This window comes from Haemaphysalis longicornis, unplaced genomic scaffold (assembly GCF_048455015.1).
Source record: "Haemaphysalis longicornis isolate Haplotype H1 unplaced genomic scaffold, Haemaphysalis longicornis Haplotype H1 scaffold_1, whole genome shotgun sequence".
NCBI lineage: Eukaryota > Metazoa > Arthropoda > Arachnida > Ixodida > Ixodidae > Haemaphysalis > Haemaphysalis longicornis.
The window spans coordinates 292,973,001-292,982,561 of NW_027526203.1; the positions used below are offsets into that span (position 1 = coordinate 292,973,001).

The following is a 9,561-nucleotide window of genomic DNA, read 5'->3' on the forward strand; positions in this document are numbered from 1 at the left end:
GTGATGGTCGATTATCGCCTGAAGCATAAGTGACAGCTTCCGCAGCAAAAAAACACTCCACCTAACGGTTCTTCCAATTGTCAAAGTACCCATGACAACCACTCCCCCTCACCTGATGTGCCGCATGAATAGAACATGTCCCCGACATAATGCAAACATGTTTCACAAATAAGGAGTCACATTATGTACCCACTGAAGTACTTAAAAATTCGACAACGAATTTTTTCGAAAGTATCGCTAAAGTACACAGAATGCCACGCTGCATGCCGGTCGTAGCGCGAAGCATACACGCGTGAAAAACAATTTTCGTCAGTATGAAAAACAATTTTCGCAGTTGTCGTCAGTAAAAATAAATGCGCTCACGAGGAAAAGAAAATTGGCACAGCTTGTATTAGTGGTGCAAACACGCTCACGTGCACACGGTATTTTTTCCTGGTAATTTTTTGCGAGATCCTCACGTGGCGCAAGCCTGGACGACGCCGGACGCTCCTCACGAGGCGAATGCTCACGTGCGCTCGGTCTGGCGAATTTCCTGGTAACGCTCCATGCCGGAACTAAGAGCTTAAACTCTGTGGTTAAAAAGTACGTTTATATTAGGGCGGCAGCATGCCAACGTCGGTCCATTTGCGCAACGTGTCGATAACCCGCAGTAATTGGCGAGTTCTTTTCCTGGGAAATGAAAACGCATTAGTGAAAGAGGAAGCTCGGATTTGTGATTTCGTGTGTAAGAAGAGGGATAAAACATTTGCCCTAACAAAAACTATCGTACTTAGGGTGGCCATCACAAAGAGGGAAACATTGCTGAAAAAATAATCGTACTGATGATGGGTTCACATTTCCAGAAGCCAAAATGATGAGGATGGCTACGGATAAAAAATTGGTTCAAAAGAAGAATTTGCGTGTACTGCCGCTGTATGCTCCAACAACTTCCAGAAACCGGCTGCCGGCATTGGTAAGTGCTGGCAATTCAGCCTTATCGCATTTCGTTCACTTGCATCCTTCCGCGAAGGATTCTATCCTTCCCTGAGGTTAATGATCTTGGAGAGAGCAGGACACACATTTTTACGATTTGAGATGGGTCGTGTTTTTTGCTCGGCAAGGGTAGCGTCCCTTACACGTAGCAACGGCAGAAGTTGTTCTAGCTCACTGACGTATGCCTACAGTGTCACTGAGAGTCGATGTAAGGAAACTAACTTCCAAAAGAGAATATCTTGCCGTGGTCGCCGAGGGAGCTGCTGCTGTTACAATCCCCTATAATACACCCTTTTCAGCTTATCCCAATTTAAACAGAAGACGAAGTGCCCCATGAGCTTCGTAGCGAGCAACTAATAGTGGGCTCTAAGCTACGATAATTTAGTTGTTTATTTATTGCAGCGACAGTTGCCAAAAGTTTATTTCAAAGGGCACTTCCGCCGCGCCGCGGGGGCATTAATCCACCGCCGTGTATCGGACGCCATGTGTCCACCACCGATAGCTTGGCGTGCGTTTGTCGGAGGTATCACAGTGCATGCGCCGTACAGCAAAGACCTCAAAAATACCTTACAGACTCGAGCAAAGAGTCGACTCGGCAAACAGTCTAATGATGACAGTGACGCGGCCACGGGTCTTTGGTTCTCTGTTAAAGGTTTATGACGTGCTTTAAACTTCAGAAGGCGGGAGAAAATTTCATCAGGGCTTGTATACAGCTTTTCCCGCAATTGGAAACAGCAAGGCAAAAAAGGGGGAGGAGGAAGTGGGGGGGGGGGGGACTGCGAGGCATTAAGGGTTATTTTATGAACCAAACAGAAAATGGTTGAGCTGTTTCATCGCGTAAGGTGTACAGTATGCGCTGGCCCGTGCAGCCAACAGCACTGGAAAAATCAGCTTAAGCTGATCCTCCAGATGCCAGCCGGCAAGCTGGCCCTCCCACTCGTCTTGGGAAACGGTTGGAAGAGGAGGCAAACTTGGGGTGTGAGAGCGGCCCCATACCATGTGGTATAGGGTTCAGAGAGGTGGGCAGAACCGGCACGTTGAGAAGAACAGGGAGTAATAGATTACGTGGGGTCAAGTTCCGCGGGGAAAAGTAATTCGTCGGTAGTTTGCGAGGCACGATTAAAGGTCATCGTTGAAGCAACAGAGAAGCTAGAATGTCGTTATATAGAGGTGTTATGGGGAGAGATCACGTATATGGTCGTCCGAGCCAGCAGATTCCAAGGATGCCCTGGGTATGAGCGCGCGAGTAGAGTCATGAACTGCCTAAATCCCTGGGAGGAGCGCGTGAACCGGGGTCCACACGATAACAGTGTCGGGGCGGTGGGTCGTTGAGTGAGAAGTGGCGACGTACTATCCTGACCGAGTCGCAATCAGCAAAACAAAGATTGAAAGTGTCGGGGGCACCTAAGATTTCTTTCATGACATGGGAACGCGTGAGCAGCGAAAACAAAGATTGAAAGTTTCGGGGGCACCTAAGATTTCTTTCACGACATGGGAACGCCTAAGCAGCAAAAACAAAGATTGAAAGTTTCGGGGGCACCTAAGATTTCTTTCACCACGTGGGAACGCGTGAGCAGCATCACTTCTCCTTGAGTTGTGGAATCACATATATGTGCGGGTTCATATGTCGACATCGCTGCCAATCGTAACTTTCGGCTTAACCACGAGTTTCTCTAGGTTGATATCATCGCCATTGTGCGATTGACGGTGGCTTTGATGACGTCATAGTTCAACGGAACCTTGTGAATCGGCCGCGGGATTCTCACTGCTGCTGTACCGTCATCGATCACTCCACCTGAGTGGGTATGTCTTTCGGCCTATATTTAACCTTAACACTAAGTGACCTTGCCGTTGTTCTCAACGACGTGCCATGTAACGTCAAACTAGTTGCATGACAAGCTACAGCTTACGGTTGACGACGTTAAATCTCAAAGTGTAACGTTAGGGCTCCCGTCGGGTCATCGCAGCCACATGGGCATTGTTTAATCGGCCACGAGATTCTGACGGCTGCTGTCACCGCCCCTGGACGATCTATCTTAGATAATATGTAATTCTGCCGTGGCACACCACCGAAATTTTGATGAGAGGTCACGGGCTTCAAGCAGCCAATGGTAATTTTGAAGACGAGTTTGGCACCCCATGGCACTTTCGATGGCATGTTCCATGGCTACGCTTCTCTGAGGCAGCTTTTTTTTTTTTTTCGCCACTAAGCGAAGTAATGCGTGTGATGCCACTAAGCGAAGTAATGCGTGTGATGCTGAGCATTTAAAAACATGCCATTGGTACTCTAGAGACTGACCAAAGATAAGACGTTTAACACGTTAAAAGATGTACTTGGAAGGTTGTCGGCCTGATGATCATAAGAAGAGCTACACTAGCGGCACATGTCTCCGCTCAACCGGTTTCCTCGTTTTAAAGCGACAACTTTAACGGCAACCCTTTTCAATGTCTTACATTGAGAATCATACTTATTGCGTAGCCATGCGGCAATAGCTGCGTGGTATCATTTTGTAGTTGAAGGTTTCTTCATTTGGTCACGGCAAATGCTGCCCCAATCCACACCAGAATTCATGTTTCGGCGGTTAGGTCCGTATTCGAATGGGACGTCGCTTGCGTCCTAATGACGACCCGCATCGGTTACGCCTGAATGTTGCCTACTCATAGCTTTCTGTTTACGTTGGGCTGGGCACATTCATAATTGTGTTTGACATCCTCTGTGACAGACGAGATTAAGCCCGTCCTCAGCTGCTGTCCACGGTTTACTACCGAACGACGAAAAGCGAGAAGGGTACAGCCGGTAAAAGGCTTGTCTATAACACAGCTTTCGTACTCTCAGCCCTATCCTGCCCCGCCGGAGCGAGATTTGAATAAAACTACTGCGGAATTCTGAAGTTTTAGCCCTTCGCTTTTTCCTCCGACATGTTTGGAACGAGTACGTTTGGGCGGTTTTCGGATGTAGGTGGTTGAAGTTGAAATCGCTGTTATAGACAAGCATTTTACCGACTGTACTTGCCAGACGTAGATGAGAAAGGGGCGTTGGAATTGGGACACCTTCTTAAAACGTTGTGCAGTCATACTTACGCGACAGGAGGGACAAAAATTTTTGTACGTTAATAACTGCCTCAGGATAGGAAAAGTACCTCTAACTTTGCGGTTGTTTCACCTTTTTCTGATATCACTGTAACTTTTTCTTTTCTCCCCTCCTCTTTTTTTCACTGTCTCTTTTTATTTCGTCTTCATTTAAAACCTTTTTTTTGTTTCATTTATTTCTCATCACTGCGTCCCCCCCCCCCCCCCCATATGAGGTAGCAAGCCCTGCCGTTAGTTGGGCTAACCATCTCAGTGTTCATTAAAGCTTTCCCTCTTTCTGATGCGCGTTCTCGCTGTGCTACAAATACAGAAAAAAAAAAAAAAAACAAGCAATTTGACTTCCACTGCAGTTTTCCCCACACGCGGACGCGTTCTGAGACTCCATACTGAGAACCGAGGAAGAGCGGGAAATCAGTTTACCACGGGGGGATGGGGGGGGGGGGGGGGGTTTGGCACAATAAAGTTTATTTGCTTCCTTCCTTCTATTGCAGCCATCGAGAAGAAGAAAAGCGCGACATGTGCGTGCCGAGAGTGAGAGATCGGAGGAAGAAGACACCTGTTCAGCGAGGAACTTCCCGCTTTCGTTCCTGAAAGCTCCACCGAGACTAGAGACAAGCTCGACTACGAGATTACATTTCTGCGTCCGTGGAAACAACAACGGCAGAAAACTGCAAGAGCACCCGCGGAACGAGCCCAGAAGGGATGAGCCGGCTTTTGGACTGGACTGTCATTTTTCCTTTTGCCTTTTCGTCCCTTTCTATTTTCTTTCTTTTTTTTTTTTTTTGAGATCAATGCAGTTCTCGAAGGTTGTCTGCTATCTTCGTAAGCTCTTTCCGTATGAAACGCACCGTCTACACCTCGTAAGCAAAAACGAGCAGTTTTAAGACATAGAGGGGGAAAAAAAAAAGCGACGTATGCCAAACGGGCAAAACTGGCGCGAACTTTCCGTGGCGCGGCACAATGAGGGCAGCGGCACGTGGCCCGGCGTTCCCCAAGGCGAGCGAGGCAGCCGCGGGGGGGTGGGGGGGGGGGGGGGGGGGGGGGGGGAGGGGGGGGCAGAAAATGCAAAAGCGGCAGGATATTTGTCGTCGCGCGGCGGCCGAGGCTGTGCAGGTGCTGCTGATCTGTCAAGCGCGGGGTCCCGAGCCCCGTGGCGAGCGCGCAGACAGCGCGTGATGTGCATTACTGGGCCCTGCGCTGAGCACGGCTCGTCGCCGCCGTCGTCGTAGCTGGTCGGCCGAGCCCCTTGGGCGCCGCCCTGATCGATGCGAGGGCGCGCCCGGCTCGAGAGCACGGCCCCGGACAACCGCTGGAACACTGCTCCCTTCTGCTTGCCGGTCCCTTCCCGCGCAGAGCCTTTTTTTCCCTTCCTTTCTCCCGCTCTCCACTGTCTGCTACGCCTGTTCTCCCTTGAAAGCACGGCCTCAAATGTGATTTGTGAGTTATCGTTTTCTTGGGATACGCGCGGCCGCTCGCAGCTGTGGCAGGAGTCCCGCCGAGAACACGTCTGCCGCTGGGACTGCGGTGCAACTCGCCTCGCTTTACGGAGGGCCGACCCGTCACTTGTGCCGCGCGGGGCACTTTGTCTTCCGGCCGCAAAAATGATAGGCGCGGTCGGAGGGACTCGCGCGCCAGTTGCGCGTGTCGCCCGGCGGCCGAGGGCCATTCGGCTGCGTGGGCTGGCATGCCCCAAGATAACCGCGCCTTGCTGCCGTTGCTGCTGCCGCTGCACGCGCGGGCTGTCGGAGCGGCGTCTTGCATGCGCGTCATGTTTCCCGCCAAGCTCGGAAGTTGGCTTGGAATTGAATCAGAATCGCCTGAGCGGCTCCGCTCCTTCGGATAAAAAGTTGGGAAGATCGCGAATGAGCAAAAGAGCCTCACGAAGGGAGAATGAAAAATGGCCCGCGCCGAAAAGCAAGCGTAGCCCATCTAACCGCAGTTAAATAAACAGCCTTTTGTGTTACGGTCGTGGCGTTATTGCTTTTTAGCTTCTCAGAAGTTCGTCGCCTCTCTCGGCCTACTTTATCTTTTCCTCCGCTTGTGTGTGCAACAAGTGCAGTGTTTTAAAAGCGGCGCTGTTCAGGCTTTCTTCTGTCCGTGCGGAACGTTACAGAAAAATATCATTATCGCCGAAGTGGACAGGGGGAAAATGCTGGGCCAGGAAGTGTGGGGAAAAGTGTCAAGGAGTCAAGGAGCCCCCGAACAGGTGTTGGTAGTGCGCGCCTCAAGAAAAAAAGAATGAAGTTCGGGAGGTCCCGTGAAATGAACCGGGGACCTTCACGCCGTGAAACCGGCCACATAACCACGGGGCCACCCCAACAGACCGAGGGATATAGGGTTAGCAGCCTCGGGGAACACTAACATGTACAGCCGTTTGAAAGAAAAAAAAAAAACGCTTCCCGTGGTCGGAATGAAACCTGGGTCCCTCCCGTTAGGAATCCGGCGTCTATCCGATTGCACTATCATCGCATTCGGAACGCACAGCATTTCTTTTGGGTTCGTAGCGCGGGCGTCGGCTTTGGACTTTGGTCGAGTGGAAGTGGACTTTGGCAGTGTGTATTTTGGACTGTAGGAGGGTGGATTGTGGACTTTTATTTATTCAGTTTGCATGGAGAAGCTTCGATTTTTAACCATCTTTCTCTTAAGAAAGGGGCAGACCTAAGAAAAGCAGAGTTAAAGCTAGTAAAGACCCCCAGCTCCGCTGTTTCCTCAGCCTTCGCATCTCGATTGCGCAGGTGGATTTTTTTTTTTTTTCGTAGCAGTTGAAGGTCTTAGCTCATGCAACTGCGAGGTGGCATCCGCACGTAGGATATGCCTCAGAATAGACTATAAACCTGGAAAAGCTTTTTCTTTTCGCCCTTGTACTTACCTACTCTTTTCAACTTGTAGCCTAATGAGGCAACCGGAGTCATTACGTAGTTCTGGACCAACAACAAGACAAGCTCCAAATGACCTCCGGGCCTTGAAAACACCCGGTAATTAACCAGCGCGCATAATTAGCAATTAACAGTGACCCTAGGCGTTTCAGCGAGCACATAAACACAAAAAACAAGTGGCATGAGCGGCCGCAGCAGCGCTTCACAAAAATAGATAGATAGATAGATAGATATAAAGAGAGAGAGAGAGGGGGGGGGGGGGGTGCGCGTGTGCAATGCAAGGAGCGCGCTGCTCTCTCATAGCATATCGCCCCGGCTACAGGTGCCGCCTCTGTTCTTTATCTACTATCAAATTTACTTTCACGTCCATTTCGCTTCATTCTTTCATTATTCGGGTGTAAACACTTCAAAACATGTATAAAGTAGTTATGAAGAAAGACCGCGAGGGTGCTGAAATTGCCAGGTAATTGGTGCCCCTATTTCTTATATTCCTCATATACAGCGCTATGCGGCTAGTTGGGCTCGCCGGCCGCTGTCATCACACGCCTACCTTAAAAAAGAAGGTACCGAAGTTTAGGGCGAGGCAATTAGCTACGCGGGACGCTCATAGTCTCACGGTTTTTCTATACTTGATTTTGCGCCTCCTTCTTGGCAAGCTCACGATGCTTCAGCAGGCATGATTAGTGCAGGATAAAAGAAAAAAGGGGGAGGGTAATAACTGGTGTTCTATATTTAAGTCACTCCTCGTGACGGCCCACCACAGTGCAAAATACAATAGCGGTAAAAGGACATTATAGAATAAACAACAGCGCGCGGGCACCTGATTTCCTAGATACGTGGAATGCAAAAGGAACGTCATTGCGACCGAGTGGTGAGCTGAATTTTTTTACTGTTTCATTGGCATGATAAACTCGCTAATATGACAGAAAACACCTTAGTCAAGGCGCCGTTCGGTCTACTCGTCACAAAAGCGCCGACAAAATATATCGACCCCCCCCCCCCCCTCCCCGTGTTAACAGTGCTTCTTCAAGCTCAAAAGACGCCACAAGGAAGGCGCATTATATAGAATGAGGTACATATTGTGGATTTACTAAATTCTCGGAAAGTACGTCCCGAACAAAAAAAAAAAAAAACGATACGCTCCACCAGCCAGCAGTCCACATAAACTGCCCCTTAGACGTTCTAAGCGACTGTCAACGTTTTCGTTTCACGGCCCGACACAAAATACTCTACAATATCAGCGTTGCACGCAGCGATATTGGGCGTGGAGGCTAAGCACTGCCAGCAAGGAAAGCGCGGCCGGGTGGCGCAACGCCGCGGCTGATGAGACGACCTGCAGCCGAAGAACAAGGGGGCCCCGCCCAGGGGCGCGCACGGGTGGCTTCTTTGTCCCGACTCGATTTCCCGTCGCCGGTGCACGTTCGAGTCGCCAAGCTCGCGCGCTGCGCCGGCTAATCACGTCCGCGTTACGAGCGTAGCAACAAGAAAGCGCCAGTCTCGCGGGCGGCGCGGTGCTTCCGAGTGCGCGGGGAAGGGCCAGAGGTAAGAAGTGCAACCGGTGTGGCAGCCAGCGCTGATCGGCGTCACAATCACGGGAGAGCGCAAGCGGCGACACCCTAACGCCGGCGAAAGTTTCCTCTGATGCGTGTAATGAACCTGCGCGCGGCGCTGCCTGACGGCGACGGCTCATGCAACTTTAATTAAGAGCAGCCCGGGGAGGACGAGCAGCCGGAAGAATCTACAGGTGCACTACGGCGTCGCGGCGTGCACGGGGCGCGCTGCAGTAAAAGGCAAAGCGGCAGAGCAACACGCCCAGCGAACTAGCGTGTTAAACAAATTGAGTGCGAACATTCCTTCATCTCGCGCGCCTCCCGGTACACTGCCGGTAAATGGAGCTCGGAGCGCCATCCCGGCAGTTTAGGGGGCCCCGGTGAAGCCGGGCCAACGCCGCAACAAAGCGCCGTGCTAGGCGGGGGTAGAATTAAGGGCGAGAATTGCGTAAAGTTTCGGCTGAAAGAAGCGCTGCTTCTAACGAAGGACCGTACACTGGCACACTGTTAAAAGATAAGCCATGCGGCAAAGGCGCGCAGAGGAGAGTGTTTAGCGTGGTGTTCAAGGATTTTCCGGAATAGCGGCAGACAAATGAGTGCTTGTAAATCCAAGTGACCTTTGAAGATGGAGCGTGAAAACCGGCAGTTTTTCGGCGAATCTGCATGAGGCTCACTTCGTGGTAATTTTTCTGTATGTGGTGCGGGAGCAGAATGCACTTTGAGCCAGCTCTTTCGCGAATGCTCTCTAGTGCTTAATCTAATGTAGGTACCTTTTAAAAAACGCGGTGCAATTGGCCACTAAGATGACCCTATCATTAGACCGGATTTCCTTTACTTGTAATAATTAGGTAGTTCACCGAGGAGTGGTAAACAATTCGGAATTCTCGTGTGCTGCCATTCCGTGAGTACCGTAATTACCCGATTCTAACGCGCCCCCGATTCTAACGCGCACCCTATTTTCCAGGCAAAAAACCGAAAAAACTTGCACCTCCTTTTGTAACGCGCAAGGAACTTTGTGAGCAAGAAAAACGAATGCGAGAGAAACGGGCGATTTATTCCCCGAAGTAATCTCA

At 50.6% G+C, this 9,561-nt stretch overlaps 1 protein-coding gene across 8 annotated transcripts in view; it reads right to left on the minus strand.

Annotated features, from left to right (window-relative positions):
- Nucleotides 1-9,561, minus strand: part of Cac (calcium voltage-gated channel subunit cacophony) — a 906,370-nt gene that overhangs the window by 622,643 nt on the left and 274,166 nt on the right. The gene's annotated exons all lie outside the window — the stretch shown is intronic.